This window comes from Typopeltis vanoorti, chromosome 14 (genome assembly GCF_054136105.1).
Source record: "Typopeltis vanoorti isolate ZY-2024b chromosome 14, IOZ_Tvanoo_1.0, whole genome shotgun sequence".
NCBI lineage: Eukaryota > Metazoa > Arthropoda > Arachnida > Uropygi > Thelyphonidae > Typopeltis > Typopeltis vanoorti.
In genome coordinates this window covers 18,218,819-18,245,048 of record NC_143562.1, presented here as the reverse complement: position 1 = coordinate 18,245,048, position 26,230 = coordinate 18,218,819, and the positions used below count along the sequence as shown (strand labels likewise).

At 35.8% G+C, this 26,230-nt stretch overlaps 1 long non-coding RNA gene across 1 annotated transcript; it reads right to left on the bottom strand.

Moving 5' to 3' along the window:
- Positions 1-3,357: 3,357 nt before the first annotated feature.
- Positions 3,358-25,791, bottom strand: LOC150099271 (uncharacterized). The gene is made up of 3 exons (XR_016549337.1): positions 25,564-25,791; positions 4,704-4,899; positions 3,358-3,567 (listed from the first exon to the last, which is right to left on the bottom strand). It is a non-coding gene; the product is annotated as an uncharacterized LOC150099271 (long non-coding RNA).
- Between the last annotated feature and the right edge of the window lie 439 nt (positions 25,792-26,230).

Sequence of the window (26,230 nt, the reverse complement as noted above, 5' to 3'; positions counted from 1 at the left end):
TCCGGCTAACTCACCTTAGCTGAAAAGCCTTGATAAAGATTCTTCGTGTCCTGCGGAATTCAAACCCAAGTCTTTCTAACTAAATGACATCGTCTAAACAAACTGAGCTACAGAGGCGCCTAGATTGTGAAAGAAAGAAAAAAAAAAAGAAAAAAAACTTCGGTATGTTAGCATGCAAAGAACTCTTGCAAATATGAACTTAAGGTGGAGAAAGTTGGATTCAAGTAATTCCAAGCCTCTCTCAAACCTGTCAAAGCAATTCAGTTTACTGCTCACTTTATACGCAATTTCCAACTTATAGCTGTGAGTCACGACCATTAACAAACAAACAATTTCGCAAAACCCATCGAAATGATATTTCTCAGGAAGTAAAAGGCAAAACAAGAAGAGACGTAAAACATACGGTGAGAAAAAAGTAGATGATGAATATGCGAACATACAGATATTTATGCAATAGCCCTATAAAAAATAAAAGAATAAAATAAAAACACGAATGGAATTAATAGCGGAGAGATAATGAATAAAACAGACTGTCGGTTTAAAAAATAAACAATTTTAAAAATTTGGTAGCTAAAAAAATTAAAAGAATAAAAATGGACAACACTTATAAAATATATACTAGAGCATAACGGTGTGCTGGTCGTTGCATGGAAATCGTCTTCAGATTTCCACGAAACTTCAGTTTAAAAGATTACAATAATACCATTTCAGATTAGGAACATGAGATACGAAAATTCTCTCTAGTATTCATGCTGGTAGAAATTGCATTAATCTGGCAATGACGGAGGTGAAAACAGGCTGTCCAACAATTTCAACACTAGAAAGTTCGGGTTATTTCCTTTACTGAATTAAAAAAAAATAAAAAAAATAAAAAAAACATATGATTTATTATTTATGTATGATTTATGTTTCAGCGGATTTATGTATTTCGATTCCTTTTTATAGTTCCAACTTGGTATCATTATTCCCACAAAGCCAGAAATTCACCCTACATTAAATAGAATAGCATATATATTTATTTAACTTTTTGTTTTAGTAGTATTAGTTACAAGTTTGAAATTACTGATTCATGTAACCCTTGACTATACCGTCTTATTTCTTTACCCAGCAGGCCTTAAATCAATTTGCTAAGTTGTCAGTACTTAATTTACTGCTTACAGAAATCGATATGGGGAGGGCCTTTCTTGTAAAGAAAATCCATTACATTTCCTTCTTTTCATTTTTTTAAGCATTCTCTCTCAATATTTTAGCCTTAAAATAAGTAAAAGCAAATCAGCGGAAAAGAAACTTTAATTATGAAACTGCATCAACAAAAATTTCTCTATATAGTATCTAAAATGAATCTAAATAGATTTATTTTGAAGTAATTGAAGCACTTCATGATGAAAGAATGCAGTTTTATTTTATTTTTTTTTTATCTACTGAACTAATTGCAAAGAAACCAACTTGGGTGGTGTAAATGGGAAAAAAGGTTCAAAACAACTGAAGGAATCACATGCAACTGAAGCTGAAGGGGTTGAAGTTTATTATTATTGTTGTTGTTTTTATTAATATTACTATTATTCGTTTAGCACTTTATGCTGAACTTTTCGAACAGAACAAAAATTACAATGCGTTAACTGTACAAATGCAAGTAACCTGAACAAAATAATCTCTCTGTGAAATGTAAATTTACAAATAAATAAACAAAAAATGCAATAATAATAGTACATGGATTTTTCTGAGACTAAGGTTTCACATAATAATAATTTCACATAATAATAGTACATGCAATGTATTAGAGTACGGTGTATCAAATTTCGATGAGTATTTGGTGCGTTTTTCTTTTTCGATGAGCGAAAAAGTTTCTTTACTGATGTTTCTTTACAGTAGTTTCTTTACTGATGCAATGCATTTATAGCATTTGTAGTAGCGCAGTTGGAAGAACAACGAGACACTGTGCCCTTTGATTAGAAAAGATCTGGGTTTGATTCTCTTCATGGCGAGAAAAATCTTATATGGACATTTTTCAAGATGAATTAACTGACCTCATACAAAAGCGGAAGATTTTTCACTCGGATACAGGAAAATCGACCAGAGAACATGCGCAATTAACTGACCAAAATACTGTGAGTAGACAATAGATAGCACAGTGTGCATGCCCATGATAAGTCCTTGGCGATGTCACGTAATAACAATAATAATAATAATAATAATAATAATAATAATAATAATAATAATAATAATAATAATAATAATAATAATAATAATAATAATAATAATAATAATGAAATCACTATGTGCTTGCATTGTGGACATTTTTCAAGATGAATTAATTGACCCCATACAAAAGCGGAAGATTTTTCTCTCGGATACAGGGAAATCGACCAGAAAACATGCGCAATTGACAGACCAAAATGCTGTCAGTAGGCAATAGATAGCGCAGTGCGCATGCCCATGATAAGTCCTTGGCGATGTCACGTAATAATTGTGGACATTTTTAAAGATGAATTAACACCCCATAAAAAGTGGAAGATTTTTTTCGCGGATACAGGTAAATCGCCCAGAGAACATCCGCAATTAACAGACCAAAATACTGTGAGTAGGCGAGATAGATAGCGCAGTGCGCATGCCTATGATAAGTCCTTGGATTCCTTGGCGATGTCACGTAATAATAATAATAATAATGATGAAATCACTATGTGCTTGTATTCCATGTTTTGAGATTTATTTTATTTTTATTTTTATTGGTATTTTTCAGTCATCTTAAAGGTGCTGAATCAACACTGCGAGAAAAAGAATGACTAAGTTACATAACTGATATTGAAAGAATTTAATTAAGTATTACATATTTAATTATTATTAATACATATTTTATTTGTTTATTCATTACAAGGTACTTTGACTTGAAATAGTTTTTTTTAACTTCTTTAAATAATTGAAGAAGCTAGCTTTATTTGTCACATTCAATAATGCCTCAAAATACGATGTGTACTGAACATTTATTTGAAGTACCATGCAGCAGCAATGTATTATAAATATTCGATGATTTTTTTATATTAAGATTTTTTTTATTTATTTTTTTAGACATGTTTTTGAAATAGCATAAATTCTAAAGCACTCACTTTCGATTCAAACAAATCACAATGAAAAGTAGTATGATGTAAAAGCGATTCTGGAGTTCTGTTATCAAATAGAAGTTTGAATAGAAGTCACAATAAAAAAAATAGCGAAGGATCTAACGGAGAATGCAGTTTAGGAGAACAAACATCATCGGCAGCTTTAAATTAGACAGAAGTGCCGGAAACCAATCTTCGGTGCCTACGATGTAATCTCTATGGAATACTCTTCATAAAAGTTCCCTTCCTTACACTGAATCTCATCAACAAATCTGAGATGCACAGCTTATGCACCAGTTCTCAAGGGGACACGCAATCAAAAGTAACTTGCTAGACAGAAAACACACATATGAAGTGCAGGAAACAAGCTAGGAGAAATGCCGTGTATATTATTAGGATTTCGACTCGTCTACCAGTAAACACAACTTTTCTTTTTTCTTTCGTGCCTTATGATGTTCAGAATTCCATACTGAAATCGTATAAACCATTAATTGAAATTTTTTCTCTGTGATCTCAGGAATATGTAAGTAACGAAAATATTTCCATATTCATGTTACTTCAAGTTTCAAAACAGAGCAGCAACAAAGTAGCAAAAAAATCTTGGTTCAAATATCATTATATACAGGGTGTTCGGGATAAATTTGACAGTTTCGTAAGGAAAAAGAAAATCTTCTTTGTATCTATTAAATTTAATGAATTGACAAAAAAACATTACAGGCAGAGTTAATTACAATACTATCAACAAGATTTACTCAAAATAAAAAACCATTAGCATCGATCACAGCTTCAATTCTGCTTCGGAACCTCGAACAAGCTGATGCTACAGTCTCCCTGGGAAGGGCCGCAAAAACTGTTTTAATTTTATCCATTAACTGGGCTTTTGTATTACTGGAAGTGCGATTGGTGTCTTTTTCAACTGCGCCCCATACAAAATAATCCATGGGGTTAAGGTCTGGGGAGTTTGGAGGCCAAACATTGGTGAAGTCGTAGAAATTTTCAGACAACCATTTTTGACTTTTCCCAGAGGTGTGGCAAGGGGCCGAATCCTGCTGCCATACATACGGCCTACCATTGGCTACCCTTGTTATCCAGGGCTTGACTACAGTTAGCAACTCCACGAACAAAGCCCGAATTCCAATGCCAGGGTTCTTCAACATCTGTTCCTGCAGATTTGCGAGGAATTCTGCTGTACGAATGCAATCAGATCGTCTGCTAGGGATCTTTCTTCTTGCTACATCCTCGTAGTCACCATTGCAAGTCTCTAGTTCATGCCTGATTGTTTTTACTGTATTCAGGGAGCATTGGGCAGCAGTCGTAATATCCTTATTTTGATGGCGGGCACGAATCATCATGATACAAGTTATTCTCTTCCATGATTCAGGTGGGTTCCAGCTATCCATCCTTTCTGACATCTTGTATATGAATGAAGAAGGGTCCAAACTTTTAAATGAAGAGAAGTGTGTGTTAATACATGTAACTTACGGAAAAATATAATTAATTATAAATATGTCAAATTTATCCCGAACACCCTGTATATATATATATATATATATATATACGAATAAATTAATAAATTAAATTAAATTCATATCATAATGTACATACAACGATTCCCTTGTAAATAAAGAAGTAATTCCTTAGCAGCATCGTAAATAGAGAGAAATGTATTTTACTTAACTGTCGACTGCCATTTAATTATTTTTCTCTATTAGATTTCCAACCTGGAAGACACGAAGTTCTAAAATAAGTCCAAATTTTTTCTCCCGTTAGAGGGCAGAATAATGGTTCTTACGTCACTGATCTGCAATCAAGAATTTTTTTTTTTCAATCTATTTACTATTTAGATATTTTAATAATAAATTGCGTCTGTAATTGATATAAGTGAACTACACTGGATTTTCTAGCAAAACATATTTAAATTTTCGCTGAATCATGCAATTATATAAAGAGATTTACTTTAAAGCATTATGCGTAAAGAAAGAAAAATATTTACTTCTTTATGCAAATAGATTCGTAACTCGTGTGTTGCTCATTAAATTATTCACGACATTGACACTATTTAGAAGTGTCAATGTCGTGAGTAATTTAATGAGCAACACACGAGTACCTTTGTGATTTATATGGCCTAGATATATAGGTCATGCGGTAATGGCGGTCGAAACGCTAGAGAAAAGAATACAGAATTTTTCCAGTTTAGTAATTAGGATTTTTATTATATTATATTTGGGATAACCTAAATATACTCTCACTTTATTTCGTAAGCTTACCGATGTTTTAAAAAAAACTATTTTTTTAAAAAATAGTTTTAAAATATGTTTTAAAAAAAAACTATTGTTTACTGTGTTATGAAGTTGATTATTAGATCTAAATTTATTTCTGGGAGAAAAATACATCTACCTAGATTTGACTCTCAAAGACACGAGAATCGTTTATTAAACGATTCTCCTATCAGAGAATACATAGGAATATATTTGAGGCCATTGGGTTTACGCAAAAGAAGGTACGGCGATATGATTATAGTATGCCCACACTTGCTGAGCTTCGCTTGGCTTTGTGCCAAGAATAGTCGATTCATGCTGAAGGGGAGAAAGAAATGAAGGATGTACAAATTGGTCGCAAACACGCGAAATCACGTGCTTTATAGGTAAAATTTTCCAACTGTTATATAAGCAAAATAGTTAGCACTTGAAAAACTACAATGATCATAAAAGTTAATTTTCCGACGTGTAATAATAAACAACTCATCCCACAATAAGGTTTGATTACCCTATTATCGGAATGGATTCGACACTTCTGAGCATGTCAAAGTGTTGACATGCGCAGAAGTGTCGAAGAGTCTCGTGTCTGTGAGCGTACTACATAAGAACACACAGACACACCAAAAAATAAAATAAAATAATTAAAAAGACTGCCTCCTTTGCTAGATCAGAAATAATGACACACTCGCTCTGGATTGAAAGATCAGAATGAGAATCGATTTCATTCTGATCTTTAACCGATCTCACACAAAGATATTAGGTCCTTTCTTTTAGTGTTACACGGTGATCAGCATTCATTTTTGAAATTATAAATTCTACAACCGTGTTAAAATAATTCTTTTTATTATTATCCCGACGTTTCGACTCTTCATATCAAGATCATCATCTGGAGCATACTAAATACACAAGACAAGCTGCGTTACATTTCAAACCGTAAGCTAGAGAAACAATGATTTGATCACATGCTACTCACCGGCATGACCTCTGGTGAAAAAAAAAAATTACATCAAGCTAGATTTAATTTATGATTACATGAATAAACATTCTTGCTTGCAGATGGTTTTCCTTCCAATAATGGTGATGTCCAATTTCTGTTATTATAATTGTTATTTTTGATTTAAAGAAAAAAATATATAAATTACAACATGAATAAACATTCTTTCTTATAGATTTTTTTCGTTAACAGTGATTTCCTATTTTTTAGTATTAAAGTTGTTATTTTAGATTTAGGATCCTGGATTTTCTACAGTCCTGTTTATAGTTGTTCTTCCATATGTATGGGGTTTTTAGACCATCATTATTGTTTAGATTGGGGTAGTTGATAACGATCTCACATGTAAGGTGTTCAGGGCATGATCAGAGAGGCCAGCTTCACTATAATTATTATATTTGATGTGTCGTTTATGTTCTTTTTGTCTGATAGGAATTGTGCGTCCTGTTTCTCCTATATATGATATGTTACTGGTGCAATAAATACTGTATACTCCAGGGTGGGCCAGCGGAGGGAGTGGATCTTTCGATGAGTTGAGTAAGCTTTTAATTTTGCAGGAGGTTTAAAGGTGGCTTTCAGGTTGTATTTTTGTAGCTCTGTTTATTATTTTTTCATATGAAACACTGTTCACATATGGAAACATACTCTGTTTACATATGAAAGGCATATATTCGTCCCACGAATCCTTCCTCTCTAAGAATAACTATAATCTAAGAATAACTATAAACAGGACTGTAGAAAATCCAGGACCTAAATCTGAAATAACGACTTTAATACTAAAAAATAGGACATGACTGTTAAAGAAAAAATCTATAAGAAAAAATGTTTATTCATGTTGTAATTTATAATTTTTTTTTTTTTCAAATCAAAAATAACAATTGTAATAATAGAAGTAGGACATCACTATTACTGGAAGGAAAACCATCTGTAAGCAAGAATGTTTATTTATGTAATCATAAATTAAATCTAGCTTGATGTAAGTATTATTATTATTTATTTTTTTTTTTTTATCACTAGAGGTCATGCCAGTGAGTAGCATGTGATCAAATCATTGTTTGTCTAGCTTACAGTTTGAAATGTAACGCAGCTTGTCTTGTGTATTTATGTATGCTCCAGATGATGATCTTGATATGAAGATCGAAACGTCGGGATAATAATAAAAAGAGTTATTTTAACACGATTGTAGACGCCTTAATTTCAAAAATGAATGCCGATCACCGTGTAACACTAAAAGAAAGGATTGTGATAATTCATGGAGATTCGACCCACAAGCGATGCAATCAATACGGTAAGCTGAAGAATCAGGTTTCTAATTTGATCAATCGACTGGCTTTTTTAAACCGGTGTAGGGACAGCAATATCATTCTTAATTGCATCAGGTTAAAAAGGAAATTCACCTCGGCAAAAGCGCAACGAATATACTTCCGCATGGAGAAAGCACTTCTCACTGAACAAATTCAAGCTTCCAGAAAGAACTTAGCCGCTACACAAAACCAGCTACAAAAGGAAAAAAACAGAACTTTCAAGCTATGTAAACTCAGATGCTGGATGATCCTGGAAAAGATTACTGACAACACGGCGAATCACATCCTCCAAACGAAGAAAGAAAATCTAATTTCCAAATTCCAATGACTAAAAGATCGATAAAACCAGCCGCCATATTCAAACTTCTCCACAATGAACAATAACAACCAACCAGAAGCAAGAAACAACAGGAGCCACCGATCACCTACAGGTAACAGTAATATAGTTAAACTATCCAACCACGCTTTAAACAAAGACGAAATCTCGATACTTAACAAAAGTTTAAATTATGCCATAGCACCCAAATCGATAAACAAACTTGAATTTATTTGTAATATTGAAAGAGGCCTAAGATTCATCCCAAATAACATAGCAGAAAAATACGTTTAGAAACCGCCAACATTTTAAATCATAACAAACAATAACAAGAAACATAACTCAACACGAATTAACAGCGATAAAATCACTAAAGTCAAATCTGAACATCTTAATAACCAAAGCAGATAAAGGTGTGGAAAAAATTCATTTTTTCCACAAACCATGTATGTGGAAAAAATGAATCTGCTGGTATCGAACAATAACACATACCAATTAGTTAACTATAACCCAAATGGTCCGAAGATACGATCTATGGCCCGAAGATACGATCAAAAAGAACTTACGGGCTACCGAAAATTCACGAAGAAAACACACCGCTAAGGCCTATAGTCGAAGGGATTGATAGCCCGACTTATTACTTAGCCAAAAAATTAGCGGCAACACTCAAGGAGCTGGTAGGTCATTTCCCCTCCTATATCAAAAACACACAACACTTCATAAACATCATCAAAGACATTACATTAGAAAAAGAAGATGATCTATTAGTCAGTTTTGACGTCTCTGCACTCTTTACGAATGTCCCAATGAATGACACAATTCTTCTTTCACAGAACAAATTTCCTCCAGATATCACGGCGCTCTTTGCGCATGTATTACGTTCTGGTTATTTTGTATGGCAAAACGTTTTTACCTACAAAAAGAAGGCACAGTCATGGGCTCGCCATTACCCCCCCCCCCAATTGCTAACTTTTATATGGAACATTTTGAACAACTTGCTTTAGGTTACTCTCCTTTAAAACCCAAAGTTTGGCTTAGATACGTTCACGATGTTTTCGCGATCTGATCTCATGGCTGCCAGACACTAGACACGTTCTTTAGCCACCTAAACAAGCAACAGAAACGCATACGGTTCACAATTGAGATAGAAAATCATAACACACTGCCGTTTCTAGATACACTTTTCACGCCTCTTCCCTCGGGCAATCTTTCCTTCACTGTTTACCGATAACAGACACATACTGGCCAATATATACACATAAACTCCTACCACCACCCAACACAAAAACTAGGTGTCATCAATACCCTAAAAAACAGGGTTCCAATGAACAGGCGCTGAAAAACGAATTTATGATCAGCAATGCTTTTCAAAAAATGGATACAGCTAAAACACTGTTAACAAAATTCTCTACAAGACCTCAGTAAAACACAAAGACAACCCAGACTACAATAAAACTATAACCATTCCTTACATTAAAGGAACATCAGACAAAATAAACAGAGTACTACAAAAATACAACCTCAAAGCCACCTTCACACCTCCTGCAAAATTAAAAAGCTTACTCAACTCATCCAAAGACCCACTCCCTCCGCTGGCCCACCCTGGAGTATACCATATTTACTGCGCCTGCAAAATACCATACATAGGAGAAACAAGACGCACAATTCCGATCAGACAAAAAGAACATAAACGACACATCAAATATAATAATTATAGTGAATCATGCCCTGAACACCTTACATAGAATTGACTAGAAAAGCACTAGTTACCCACATCACACCAAAACATGGTATGAATGCAAATTTAAGGAAGTTTGTGAGATCGTTATCAACCACCTCAATCTAAACAATAATGATGGTCTAAAAATTCCATACATATGGAAGGCATATATTCGTCCCACGAATCCTTCCTTTCTAAGAACAACTACAAACAGGACTAGAAAATCCGTGATCCTAAATCGAAAATAGCAACTTTAATACTAAAAAATAAGACATCACTGTTAAACTGTTAAAGAAAAAATCTATGAGAAAGAATGTTTATTCATGTTGTAATTTATAAATAATTTTTTTAATCAAAAATAACAATTGTAATAATAGAAATACGACATCACTGTTACTGGAACAAGAATGTTTATTCATGTAATCATAAATTAAATCTAGCTTGATGTAATTTTTTTTATTCTTTTTTTTTTTTTTTTCACTAGAGGTCATGCCATTGAGTAGCATGTGATCAAATCATTGTTTCTTTAGCTTACGGTTTGAAATGTAATGCAGCTTGTCTTGTATGTTTATGTATGCTCCAGATGATGATGATCTTGATATGAAGATTGAAACGTCGGGATAATAATAAAAAGAGTTATTTTAACACAGTTGTAGAATCCATAATTTCAAAAATGAAAGATATTAGGTTTCTCCTCTTTGAAATCCAAGTTTCTTCGCACTTTCTGAAAAAGATACAAATTGCCTGTAAAAAACTAGCAATTAAGTACATTAAATTCTCGGGGGCACCTTGTTTCTTCCAGTATACCTAAATATACTGTAGAAGATCATTTTTATGACTTCACTTGTACGAGATACGAGAGTCACAGATACGAGACTCTTCGACACTTCTGCGCATGTCAACACTTTGACATGCGCAGAAGTGTCGAATCCATTCCGATAATAGGGTAAACTATTGTTAATTGAGCCTTCGAAATTCGAAACTTAACATCCCATAACTCATTGTCATGAACAGTGGTATTTCGTGCAAACGCAATTGAAACTACAGTATTTAATATCACACTGAAATGGCCACCAAACTAGTAACTAGATCTTTGAGCTCCGTTAACATCTGGATCATCAGTTTCCAAATTTCTTAGAAAGATTTGATTTCTTTGAACGGTCTTTCTAATATAAACGTAGGTTAGGATTAGGATGAAGTTCCTTGCACTGTGTTTGCATTCTCAAATTCGCTTTTCCTCTTTCAGAGGTTTATGAGCGCACAGATATCTACTGTACTGCAAATAATCTGCGTACAGAGACTTCCACGGAGTTTAATTTAATTTAAAGTAATTAATTTTTAATCCAAATATGTATACGGCATTTTGGGATATAAAACTTGTTATTATTATTATTATTATTCAACCTTATGGAGTCAAAGAACTCACACGGGAAGCCTATGCTCTCCTATGCCAAAAAATCAACGAACCGCGCCCCCCGATACAACGCACTGTGTCGGGGGGAGCGGTTCGATGATTTTTTGGCATAGGAGAGCATCTGCCAACCACTCCCCATGCAAAGAACACGCTTCTTATTCCCCGCTCACATCCTCTCTACACAAGTTTCATGGACGGCATCTAGTTCCACCTTTGCTTCCCTCTGCTGCATGAAACATCTCCATATCAATCCGGCAACACCCACCCTCACCAGCTCATGTCTCAATTACATCCCTTTCTCCTCTTTTGCTCACAAGGCACTACAAATGACACCACCGTCAACTCCCCCACCGCATGTGACACTCCACAAATCCGACACTAATACAGCAAACCCTCTTCTATACATTCTCAACTCCCACCTCCGAAAACCAGACGACCCAAATCTGCGCACAGTAGCCCATATGGGTCCCTATCAAAGCCCCACAAACGAGAACCACAACCTACCTGCTTCTGCATGTGAATGTTCTAATTATTCCCATAATCCACCGGAATGCGCACATTTCCAGCAATGTGGCCCCAAACCTTAAGCCTCCATCCATCATACCTCCCAGATCCCTCATATCCTCCACCTCCCTCAAAACCTTTCCACTAATTGCACACTCCACATCCCAATCCTGCCCACCACATCTCAATTCCCTTTACCCTGCAACAACAAATCGATAGCTTTACCCTTCTGCCCACTCGCACAGCCTGTCTGGATCCTCCTGCAAGACCACAACGTTTGTTCCACCTCCCATAGCCTCTGCATCCCTGCGCCATCGGCAAACAGCCGCACATTTCCAGTTATTGAAGTAAAAATACGAATCATATTGATTCTGTCATTTATGCTAGTTAAAAGTTTTATTCTAGGTTGTAGATTTCCGATTGACTACAATATCGCTCAGTCGGAAACAAAATCTATTTTATTACATTTATAAAATTCCGTACACCACTCCAATATTATAAATGAAAAGAATATAAAAGAGTCTAACGGCTCTTTGTTCCCGAAAAGGAGTCAGTGACCTGGTTGGACGAGCTGAGAAAACATCTATTTCCCCACCAAAAGGGCATGGATTTGAATATCTGAATATCATCATGGATATGGATGCTTTGTAAATGTCTTTGAATAATAGAGATCTTTGTTGCTCGCCGTATAATCAATATCTTGCTTACTGGAAGCTTGATGTAGCCTAAAAAAGTTCTGTTTGGTATCTAGAACAAGATTTCCATATTATCTAATCCCTGGTCCACTCACAGTGCTAAGAACAATGAAGTACAGATTTACAATTGTCTGTGGGGCAGGTGGCTTCCACATTAAAAATAAGGGGGCATTCTTTTTAGCCCAAACCTTGGAAATTAGTCAGCAGCCAGTTTGGACCTTTAATAATTATCTCGGTTTACTGCATTTGTGCAGCATGATAGACAAGAAACGATGTTATTATCAGTTTCTTCCCGGAGATCAATATACCTTTGTAGCTGTGTGGAAATGGCATTTGCATTTATAGCGCTAGCCTTCCCAAAAAAAGATGTTCTAAGATAAAAAGCCAAACGGCTATTTTTTCTGGCGAAGTTGATTAAATTAAGGGGATAAAAATCCCTTATTATTTTACAGCCAGTATGCAAAACTTTGAGATCGAAAACTACGATCTAAGAGTTTCATGCCGAAGAACTATCGGCGAATCTAAGCGTAAGTGAACACCTGGTAGTACAACACCAAGGCAACTCGAAGCAAAGGTGGAGCAAATTCCCTCACTATCGTTGATATTTTCTCATAATGTAAACCACAGCTCCTAGGAAATGCAATACTGCCTTACATTATGAGGAGAGGTCACTACCCAGACCGGTTTCAATCTTTTTTGAGGTCTCATCAGTGAGTAGGTAGACCTGGATGATATCAAAGTTTAAGTGAAAAGAACTTACATACCTTTACTATACGAATGCCAGAAAGGTGTGCCCATATATTATAACTAAGATATAATATAAGATAAAATATCAATCCCTTGATATTTTATGAGAAAATATCAAGGATAGTGAGGGAGCTTGCTCCACCTTCCAAATATTGAATTGAACTTGAAATCTGATTGGAAACTTATTCTAATCCTTTCTTCGAACAATTCCCGAATTAGTCAATCTCTAACATAAGGAAGCGGATTTTTTCCTTCCAAGAAACTCAAGAAAATAGACCTTTGAACCAACATTCTAGTTTATCCTGTACCCTTTTCACCAAATGTCGTTTAAAATTAGTGATAGACATGGGCCAGCTATCTCTGATTAGTCACCAGTGGAGATTGAACTGCCCATTAAGTCTCCAAAAGTTAGATAGGGCTAAAATGCCTTGCCAAATTGTTCGAAGATGTCTACATGAGTATGGCATTAAACAAGAACAGATTCAGCAAGTAGTCCAAGTGAATCAGTGCAGACTACAGACTACAGTACACAAAAAAGACATATGTAACTACAATAGTGTCCAGAAGCTAAGGACAAACTGCATTTTTACTTGTATATGAAAAACTTTTCATGACTACAGCCAAATATGGACATACATTTTTTGCCAGCATACTAATAGATTATATTACAAAAAAGTGTTATAAATTTCTTACAAATTTAATTCAATACATTTTTGGCAAAAGTTACAAATTTACTAAGGACGCAGTTAAGGAATTAATGTGCAGTGCTTACAGTAAACCACTCTGAGAGGCATATCAGTATGGAATATGTCGACCACGAACTGCGATTCAACTCTTACAATATCGTACCGTGCTTAGCACCACGTGATTCAGGAGTTCTTACGGCAAACTAGCCCACTCCTTCTTTAGAGCAAGGGGTTTGTTTTCCGAAGGGGAATTTCGAGCAGAGTGCGTCTCCCTATTGCGTCACAAACGCATTCTATAGGGTTAAGATCTGGGGAGAATGCTAGCCACTTGAACCAACAGTCTTAATCCAACCATTAAAATGATTGGATTAATATCCTTGGTTATGTTTGTATAAGAATTCCAGGAGTATTAGAAACAAAAGGGAAGAATGTGTTGCCTTAGTGAATACATTTGGACCTTAGATTATAGGCAGATATACTAACGCTTATCGAGAATAAAGGGTAGAGTAATTTTATGAAGCATAGGGAGGAGGGTGTGTGCTGCTACTAATGATACGGAATGCGTTGAGACTAGTTGAGGCAAAAAGTTATGACTGCAATACTATAACATTTTCCATTGGGCAATGAGTTTGAAGTTATCTGACGTGAGGCGTAGTCTGAGAAGTTCAAATACACAGTGGAAGTAATGTAACGGAGCTAGTGAATGGATTGTTAGTGAAAACGAAATGCATTACCAAATAAACATGATGGGCGTGAAATGAAAAATCATCATGTGTGACTCGTTGATGATTTGATAATCTCGGAATTGATTTGCTAACGATGAAATCTCATGAGAAGAATGATACTGAATTTATTGGGTTGTTGCGAGATAGTTTCCTAGAGCAGAAAAATCAGGTCGAAGAGTGTTCGACCTGATTATGGTGTCAGAGGGATTTCAGTTGAAGACGTACTATTCTGCCTCTGGTTGGTGACAGTGATATGCTGTACCGACATGGGTACCGTATATTACTGTGTAGGTTTATGGATGTTCCATTCAGAAAAGGTTATATACATAGCAAGAAATTATGACCAACTGAGGATTATGCAAGTTCTGTCATGAATACCAGTTGCTTGATGGGATGAATATAGGCAGTGCGTGGGCAGAATTTAAAAATATGCACAAATCTTGAAATATAAGAATGTGTTCCTAGAGTTCTAAGAATAAGATAGAAATGATGTGGATGCACAGTCCTGTTATGCAAGAGATTAAAAAGAAAGATGACGTGGAAGGAATACTGTGTGCACAAGAAAGATGTCAATTATGAAAATTGTTATAAGGAACAGGCCAGAAGATTTTCAACTCTTGTATGGAAAGCTGAGTTTGAATACGAAAAGAAACTGTTCTGCAAGGTAAAGAAATTCCAGAAGAATTCTATTCAGTTATAGCAAAACAACTGAAGCAATGAGGGTAGTTTATTTCTATTAAACATCTACACACTACTGCTAAGTTACCTGTTTTGTGGGATGAAAACTCTAATTTCTCGGAAGAAATAATATGCCACCTCTTTATGAGATCTGACTAATCTTTACATAACTGCGCTTGTACTCCTCATTCCAGAGCAGGTTGGAACCTAGTTTCGAATCTCATCCAGAATGCTAAAAATCGTTAAAATGGATTTTCAACTGAAGGCTTCATACAGAGGTGCCATGGTTTTTTATCCCACAAAACAGGCACACCATTCAGAAAACACACACAACTAACGAATATAATGCATTGGCTTCATAGCCTTAGTTACTTCGGCCATAACTCCAAATAATACTTTATAGTGCTTACCATTGAGTCTGCTCTAAAAAAAAAAACAACGATTCTCTTTTGCTAGAAAGAAATTATTTGAGCTTAACACAGTGCTAGCAAATATATCATACTTTTATGTTATCCCACCTAAGGCACGAATATAATAAGTTTGCAGACTAAGTTATCTGAGTTGAATTTACTACTTACACAACCTGCAGAAATCATACACTGTGATTTCAACAAGCCCGTTTAGTCTGTGGAAATGATATTTGCATCCAAAGTAGTAGGTCACCCGAAATAGGACATTTCTGTGTTCGATTCTAGCCGCTACTAGCGGAACTTTTGTCATTCGTTTTTTAGACTGTTCCTCAGTTAATTGATTTCTGGTGCATGCCAGGAAGGTTTTCCTTCTGGAAACTCGGGTGTTTAATTCCACAATTCAAGAAAATTGACCATAGACTTCATTCTCTTTTAGACAATAATATATACAAGTATATAGTGTTAACGTTAGTGACCACAGGATAGCTGTTGATATCTTCCGTACTCTCTTCTCCGGATGCCAGTTGAAATCATTAATAGAATTGGGCCAGCTATCTCTGATTTTCCAAAAGAAATTTTTGGAAAATCAGAGTTTGTTTTTGGAAAAGTCGATTTTTAAGTGACAAAACACCGGAGTCTGAAAGCTCACAAGGCTGTTATAAAAAAAAAGTATAAAATGACAACTTTATTATTATTATTATTATTATTACTATAAAAACCTCCATGAAATCAAAGACTCATCGTGGAAGGTCGACTGTTATACATAAAGTTTATCATACTCTGCCTTAAATATATTCACTGTCTCTGCACACCACACTCTCGGGCAAAGCATTCCAATCACTCACCACCTCTCCATGCAAAAAACCTGCTCCTCACTCCCTTGCTCACACCCTCCTTATACAGCTTCCAGGAATGACCTCTTGTTCTCCTGCTATCCTCACCCATTCTGTGTAAAAGCTCCCTGACATTAATCTGGTAATGACATCTTAACAGCTTATATGTCTCAATCATATCCCCCTCTCCTTCTATCCATCTTCTTCATACTCTACATTCCAGAGACCAGAAACCACCTTAGTCAATCGCCTCTGAACATATTCCAACGCAATTTCATCTTTTTGAAAACCAGTTGACCAGATCTGTGCACAGTAATCCATATGTGGCCTAATCAAAAGCCTTATACAAAGGAACCGTAACATCTTTACTTCTACAAGTCAATATCCTCCGCATCATTCCCATTATCCGCTGTGTTATCTTCACTATTTTAGTAACATGTCCCGGAAATTTTAGGTCCTTGTCTGCAATCGCTCCCAGATCTCTCATTTCCTCTAGCTCTTCCAAGATATTCGCACCGATTGTGTACTTTACATCCCATTTCTGCTTCCCAAATTTCAAAACCTTACACTTTGAAACATTGAATTGACATCCCCACTTATATACCCATTCAGCCAGTGTATTCAAGTCCTCTTGCAAAGTTACAGCATCCACACTACTCCTGATAGCTCTCCCCAACTTTGCATCATCTGCAAACAACTGCACATCACCATTCAGACCTCTCCAGATATCATTTACATACAAACAGCAATGGACTCAAACACAGACCCTTGAGGTACACCACTAGTAACTTTCCTCTTCTGGGATATCGCTCTTCCATAGACAACTGATACCTATCAGACAGCCAATCTCCAATCCAGCGAGTCAATCTACTGTTCAGCCCCATCCGTTACAATTTAATTACCAGCTTGTCATGTGACAATTTATCAAACGCCTTTGCAAAATCTAAATATACCACTGTATATGCAACACCCTTATCCAACTCATTTGTCACTTTATTATAAAAAGTAAGCAGGTTGCTAAAGCATGATCTTCCTTTAGTAAATCTTGCTGGCCACCAAAAAGTATTTTTCTGTTGTCAACCCAATTCTGAATCTTATTCCTAACTAACTTCTCTAATACCTTGACCACAACTCCAGACACACAGACTGGTCTATAAGTCAAAGCCTTACTCTTATCACCTCCCTTATGAATTGGAACAATTGTACTCTCTTTCCACTCTTTTGGAACTTGACCAGTGAGAGACTCATGTTGAAAAGATATACAAAAGCTGTTGTTAACTCTCTAGCACATTCCCTCAAGACACGTGGTGAAATAGCATCAAGTCCCACACCCTTATTTACATCAAGTCTATTCAATTCCTCATATACCTCCTGTTCACTTATTAACAGTTCCTCCTCCTCCTCCTCCTCCTTTCCCACTGCTTTCAAGTTCTGCATGATGCCACATTCACAAGAATGAAATACCTTTAGAAATTGCTCACTAAATATCTCAACTATATCCTGAGAAGCGGTTATCATTCCGCCGTTTTCACCAATCAATCCCATCCTACCATAATCATTTTTTCTTCTACTGGCGACATATCGAAAAAACTACTTAGGATTTTTTTGGCCGCTTTAGCTAACTGCTGCTCATACTGCATTTTTGCTACCCTTATCAAGCTAGTCACCTTCCTCGCCTGCTCTTTGTACTACTCATGCAACTGGTTGTTATAATTACTCATTTTGTGTTTCTTCCATCATTCTCTTCTTCCAGATTGCATACCTTATCTCTTGATTCATCCATTTTACACCCACTCTATTTACCCTCTTGACCCTTGGAATACACTGTGATATTGCCTCCACCCAATAGTCCTTGAGTATGGCCCAAGCAGCATTAATATCCTTTCCATCCAGTTCCTCTTTCCAATTTATAATCGCAAGCTGTTTCCGGAGCTTTTCGTAATTATCAGTCTTATAATTCCACATATATTCCTTTCTAACAGACGTCCTCGAATGACTGGTCACCTTGCACGTGATCACCTCGTGGTCACTCTCACCAACTGGTGGAAGATTTGACACCCCATTTATAATAACATCATCTGATGAGATGATCAAATCCAATACTCTTGATCCTCGTGTACCCCCGTTACGTGCTGCCTAAGGTAATTATCTTTCAAAAACTCCAAAAATTCATTTTCTTAACTCCCAGACGCAGTCTCTTGCTTCCAGTCTATATTACCATAATTAAAGTTGCCCATAATGATAACTCGTTTCTTGCTAGCTAGGCCAATTTGCCTATACATTTCCTTCTCATTACCATCCATATTACCAGGTCTATAGCAACACCCAACTAAATATTTCATCCTGTTTACTTCTACCTCACACCATACCGCCTCAAAACCGTAATCACTATCTGCACCTTGCAATTCCACCTTAGATGGGCACAACTCATCTGCTACCATTAACAGTGCTCCTGCTCCCTTTCTTCCCTGTCTATCTTCATCCAGTTAGATGATGATGACATCCTGTCAGGATGTCATCGTCATCTAACCACGTCTCACTTGTACCAACAATTTTGGGGCGAACAGACTCGAGCAAAGCAACAATTTCATTCCCCTTATTTCGAATACTTCTAGCATTAGTGAATAAACATAAGAAATCATTACCGCTTCTACAAGTCCTACCAACGTCACTCCTAGGATGTGACTCTTCAATACCTTCCCCAGTCACTTCCTCTATATTACCACCAATTCTACAACTTTCTTCACACCTAAACTCTTCCCACCCATCCCAGGCCATCTGAATCTGTGTTTGTTTGCGTACACATTCACTTCTGACTTCAGCACCCGCATGTTTCATAAAGTTCCTCACCGTCCACCCTGACTCCCCCCGTTTCCCTGTTCGTGTTGTACCTCCACTCTCTCATTTCCTTCATTCATAATATTCACCTCCCCATTTGCAAGTGAACAAATACCTCTCCCTACTCTACTTTTTTGCTTTTTCGTATCACTTCGCACCACCTCAGATATATTCATTACAGTCATTACTTTCTCCTGCCAGTAACAATCTCTCCAGCAGACTCACACGAAAACCATTTAAATGCAGCCCATCTTCTTTATACAATTCCATCCGTCCCTCAAATTCCTCCCACATATTCACAAAATGCACTCCATTCTCCTCACATAACTGCGCTAATATATCATTCATAATCTTTGCTCGCCTCCTCAATTCAGCACTATCATACCTTGGCAACACACTGACTACCTTTCCTACCACACTGTTATCTTTTATTCTCCTTAATAATCTCCTTATATCCAACCTGGCATTTTCCTTGTTCCCACCCAAATCATTTGTTCCTACTACAACCACCAACTCTTGTGCTCTCTTATGATGAGATACTGTATTTTGAAATTCATTGTTGAAATGGAAGAATATATATATATATATATATATATATATTATTCGGGTATGTATATAATATCTGAAAACACTTATCTTGGATTGTACTCAGTGGTGAGCTATGGAAATTTTAACAAAGGGCTCGCATCGTCGAGCAAAAAAAAAAAAAAAAAAAAAGGCCTAACTTAGCCCTTATAATACTTATATTGCGACTTTATGAGCTTCTGACAGATATGATAATTCCTGTAGGATATCAATCATTAATGATAGAGCTTTTAAAAATTCTGAATTGAGAAGTCGGTTTAAAAAGCCCTTATATTTATCGTTCGATGCAAAATGCTGGCATAAAGCTGGATAATTTCTCCACAAAAAAAGAGCCGTTCGTAAACTGCAAGCTGCCCATCGTGGTCCAAACACACGGCCGATCTTTAAAATTTCGATACCAAGGTCTTTTGCAATCGTATTCAATTCTCGGTGATTTTTTGGTGATTGATGATAAAAAACATATAACTTATCCATAAATATTTCAAAATGATTTGTTTCTTTAATGTTTTTTTATCGAATCGTCTAATGCTAAGCGTAAACGATGAGCGCAATGCCAAATCATAACGTTGGGAAATTTTTGTAGAAGTTTGATTGCAACACCTGACTTGTTTCCTAACATTACACTAGCGCCATCAGAACAAAGTGCAATGAAATGATTTTTTATATAGTTATCAGAAAATCCATATGAATTTAAAGTAGCAATTATAGTAGCATGTATACAGGGTGTTCGGGATAAATTTGATATATTTATAATTAATTATATTTTTCCGTAAGTTACATGTATTAACACACACTTCTCTTCATTTAAAAGTTTGGACCCTTCTTCATTCATATACAAGATGTCAGAAAGGATGGATAGCTGGAACCCACCTGAATCATGGAAGAGAATAACTTGTATCATGATGATTCGTGCCCGCCATCAAAATAAGGATATTACGACTGCTGCCCAATGCTCCCTGAATACAGTAAAAACAATCAGGCATGAACTAGAGACTTGCAATGGTGACTACGAGGATGTAGCAAGAAGAAAGATCCCTAGCAGACGATCTGATTGCGTTCGTACAGCAGAATTCCTCACAAATCTGCAGGAACAGGTGTTGAAGAACCCTGGCATTGGAATTCGGGCTTTGTTCGTGGAGTTGCTAACTGTAGTCAAGCCCTGGATAACAAGGGTAGCCAATGGTAGGCCGTATGTATGGCAGCAGGATTCGGCCCCTTGCCACACCTCTGGGAAAAGTCAAAAATGGTTGTCTGAAAATTTCTACGACTTCACCAGTCCAAATGTTTGGCCTCCAAACTCCCCAGACCTTAACCCCATGGATTATTTTGTATGGGGCGCAGTTGAAAAAGACACCAATCGCACTTCCAGTAATACAAAAGCCCAGTTAATGGATAAAATTAAAACAGTTTTTGCGGCCCTTCCCAGGGAGACTGTAGCATCAGCTTGTTCGAGGTTCCGAAGCAGAATTGAAGCTGTGATCGATGCTAATGGTGGTTATTTTGAGTAAATCTTGTTGATAGTATTGTAATTAACTCTGCCTGTAATGTTTTTTTGTCAATTCATTAAATTTAATAGATACAAAGAAGATTTTCTTTTTCCTTACGAAACTGTCAAATTTATCCCGAACACCCTGTACATTCTACGGTGATATATTTTCTAGTTCTACAAGATTATTAAACAAGAAGAACAAGAGGCTCGCAAATTTCAGAAAAAATTTGCATAGGGCTCGCGCGAGCCCCTTATAGCTCACCACGATTGTACTCTTCAGAGGCTAATCACATATCTTTAAGCATACACGTGATCTACTAGTTTCTAACCAGAATTTTGTGTTATTAATTTACAAATGTCTGCCCTCTCTGGAATGCAACCTTAACTCGTGGGAGGTCTACAGACAAATCACGATCTACCGGTTATATACTGATTTAGCCAGTGACATCCCCTCTGGAATGCAAATCACTTGTCTAGAGAATTTGAGACACCGAATAGAAGCACTAAGTATGTTTATGGAAGACATGATTTTGTTCAGTATATTTAGCTAATATGAAGGGACAGTGACTTTCTTTTTTATCCCTAATAATATTTCTCTATTTCTTCATTCCAAAAAAAAATACAGGGAAGGGGTAGAACAAAAATAAATTATATATTCAAAGAGTTGACTTATTAATTTTTAACTGAATCTACTGCATAAATGTTATAGAAGCTAAAGTATACTTAGAAAATTCACACAAACTGATATTGAATATGATTTTTAAAAAATTCTAGATTCTAGATTGGACAGTATCTGATACGATCACTCAAAGTGAAAGTATAAAATTGTTATCTTTATGATATATAGAGTCAAAGAATGAATACTGGGAACAAGTGATATAGTGATTGTGGTAGCTATAGAAACGAATCAATGAATTTTAAGTAAAAGAGTAGATGTGATTTGGAAGACTACTCTTGGGTAGTTACTAAGGAGTTGTTTTTGAATTCCAGCCGAAGCAACTAAAAGTATGACGCCTGTCTATTGTGTCAATGTGTTCGTTGCTCATGTTCTCACCACTTTGCCCAGTTTTACTGGATAAAATACTATAGTTTCTGGGAAGATAAACCCTGCTACTTTTGTGTGAGACCGGGTGATGCACCTTCAGTCGAAAAATGCCTATACTGAATGAGTGTGAAGACTAGATAAAAATTAATAATACTGGGTTTGCAATTCAGATTTCGTATAATAGTGATGCGATTGTAATACTAACATCCATGACTTATCAAACAGTTTGGTTACGTCTTTCTTTTGAGTACTTCAACTATCTATATTTATTTATAGTTGTGGTGGTGTTGGAAGTGGGCGGTAGATGGCGTTGATGGAGATGATTCGTAGTAGAGGTTAGGTGTAGTGACCGTTGTAGATGTCCTCCCACGATGAGTCTTCGGACTCCTTGGAGGTATCAGGAATAATAATAATAATAATAATAATAATAATTTACTCTAATTCAGTGGTCTTTGGTGCAGAAACCGGCTTGTTTTTTCTCAGAATTATTTATTTATTTTTAAAGCGATCTGTGTTTTATTACTTCCAAGCATACAGCATCGATGTGTTGTCCCCCAATTTTTTTTTTTTTTTCACAAAAATATTTTAGATATCCTTTTTCATTAGTACGTTAGAGGAGATACTTATAAGTATGGTGAATACTAACTGGAATTTTTAGAAATTAACATCTCTGGGAACATGGGCTAGATATTCCAAAAGGAATATCTAGTCCATGTTCTACATTATCTTCATACTTCAGTAACTCTAAATTTCCTGGTCTCATCTTTCATTCATTAATTAAGATCGGATTGGTTGGAATTATGGCGAGAACAATTAACACTGTGTGTCCTTACATTATATCTGCTCACTGCATGTATTCTTCTCCAATCGGCTTGCTTGTTTTGTGAGACGAAAAAAAAGCAAAGAAAACCCTCGTTCGCCTTTGGTGGAAAAGTGATTATAAAGGTTCCTCATGAATGTATTCTCTGACCGATTTGCCTAATGAAAACTCGAGTTTCTAGGATGGATACATGACACTTGTATGCGACTGCTAAATCAAATTCAGTTCAATTAGGCAGATATCAGAGATAGACACGAATCCCGATCATTTCGACCAAAGGACATTTCTACAATCGAGGGTATACGTGAGGCTAAACTAAATCTACCTATAACACAGTGGCGCACCCAGAGGGGGAGAAAGGGGCCCTGTTCTCCCCAAAGGAAAAAAAACATTAGAAAATTTTCCAAAAATATTTTCCTAATTAAAATTCATTTACTATTATTATTATTATTATTATTATTATTATTATTATTATTATTATTATTATTATTATTATTATTATTATTATTATGTTGTTGTTGTTGTTGTTGTTGTTGTTGTTGTGTAGTGTCCAGTGGCGGCTCGTACATAAGCACTGCTACACTGCAGCACCCACAAGGAAAAAAAACGAAAAAAAATTAAATTTTGTTTGTGTTTATAAATAATAACAATGCTTACAACATTATATAAATGCAATACAACATGTTAAAGGTTACAGCTTATGTTTTGACATTGATTGAATAGTTAATAATTGGAATTGTTCGATCAATGCTTTAGATTACGAAACAAATGCACTGCGATCTAACGCAGTGTCAGAATTATCACGTTCGGTCAGTTCCGGCTAGACTCGCAGATATTCGTTTGCACTTGCACTGCACTTAAGTGAATTCGACACTGCTCGTTGAGCAGTGTCGCTACAGATAAATTGTATGGTTGCGCGCATTATTTCTGTGAGATGCGAAACTTTTATTATTGGTATGTGTTCGTGGTGAGGGTGAAATATTTTTAGTAAATCTTATTTTCTTCTGTTAAAATAACATATAATTATTTATTTATTGTAGATACAAGGCTGAATTATGAGTGTCACTGTTGAAAATATGAAAAGAATTATATTTTCTCAATTATCGTTACATGAAAAATTATCATTACACGAAACTAATGCACTTTGATATAACACAGTGTCGTAATGTCGAAACCGACACTGCTCATTGAGCAGTGTCGCTACAGATGCGCGTTATTTCTGTGTACGAAACTTTTATTATTGGTGTGTGTTCGTGGTGAGGGTGAAATATTTTAAATAAAGCAATTTTTTAATATGTAAATTTACTTATTAATAAATTGGTTACTGATTAGGAAAAAATGAATTATTTTTCTTATTTTGTACATGTAGCACCCCAACTTAAAATTTTCACCCACTGGTCGTGTCTTCTCTTTCTCTACTACTTATGAATTAGCGATCATTGCAGGTCATAGGTCGTATGCAATGCGTAGTGTGTATTCTCAACTCTTCTACTCAACTCTCCCCCCCCCCCCCCCAAGATTAAACCCTGAGTGTGATAATGCTATAACATATTCTGTGCATTGAGTAGGTTAAGGGGTTTGATATTCCTGGGAATTCTATTCCTCGAGAGACCAGACGTGGCTACTTTTTCACTCCAGGTTTGAGCCCACACCATCCTGGTGGTACACGGCTATGATCATCATTCACATAAAATTAACTAAACAGCATTATAATATTAATTTTAATTAAATTAAAAGAGAAATTTAAAGGCACATATAATAATAAGCTGTATAATAATATAATAATAATAAGCTGAGCCTGTGTAGCTCAGTGGATGTGGCGTTTGCCAACCACCGCGCTTGGCCGCACGAAGGAAGACTTGGTTTCGAGTCTAGTCGGCGACTAGAGGAAATTTTTCTAAGCCTTTTTTCGACCGGTTCCCGAGTTAGTCGATCTCTGGCACGGGCAAGCAGGTTTTTCCTCCCGGAAACTCGGGTTTTTCGTCCTGTAAACTCAAGAAAATCGACCGTAGAACCCACATTATTTCAGACATTAAATATATTGTGTTAGGTTTAGGGACCACGAGATGGCGGCACATTTGAGCCGTCTCTCTTCACTGAGTACCGCTTAATTAGTGATAGCCTTGGGCCATCTATCTCTGATTGGTACCAGTGGAGATTGAACTGCCCACTCAGTCTCCAAAAGTTAGATAGGGCTAAATGGCCTCGCCTACTCCCCGTACTCCCCGTATACGGGGAATAAAAAGGCGTTAGCTGATTTTTTTTTTTTATATAATAATAATGATTGAATTTTTTAAAATAATAATAAATCAGATTAAACGAGAAAATGTGATATCATAAGAATAAATTAAATTAATAGAATTAATTTAAATTTTAATGCAGAAAAAAAAGTACGTATCGGGCTTACGTTGTTCAGTATAATTATAGTTGCGCAGGCATAATAAGTATAATTATGCAGTTACCTCGAGGCTACATCAGTAACCTCAAACTAATGTCTATTACGCTAGTTCTTGTAGATTCATTTCTTGACTTATGTACAGTACCTTTCCTTTAGAATTAATACACTACGCACGTAAAATTACTGAAGGACAAATAAAGCATTTAATATACACGTAAATACATTTATAAACATTTGTTGGCGACTTTGAACTGCCACTACTAATCCACCGAATAATGCCTCACAGCTCATTGGCTATATTTAAATTATTCCTTATGTACGTGATAGAATTATACTGCTGGTATCAGAGCAATAAACAAACGCTACAAAGTGCATTCTTTTTAGAATGCACCGTGTATCATTTGTTTTCATTTCCATTCGTGCTTAATGTAATGGTCCAGTTGTATGTTTAGTCGTATTTATCACGAAATACAAGTGTTTTTATTTTTTGTATATAAATTTACTTTTGATTTATTTTTTTTTGATTTTTTTAATATAAATTTACATGAATAGTTCATTTATTATGTTCTATTTATTATTAATGAACAAATTTCTTTGGGTCAATACAAGTACCCTTTTTTGCCCCCTCAGAAGAAACTTGTTTTTAAACTCGATACACACTATACGTTCGAGCCCC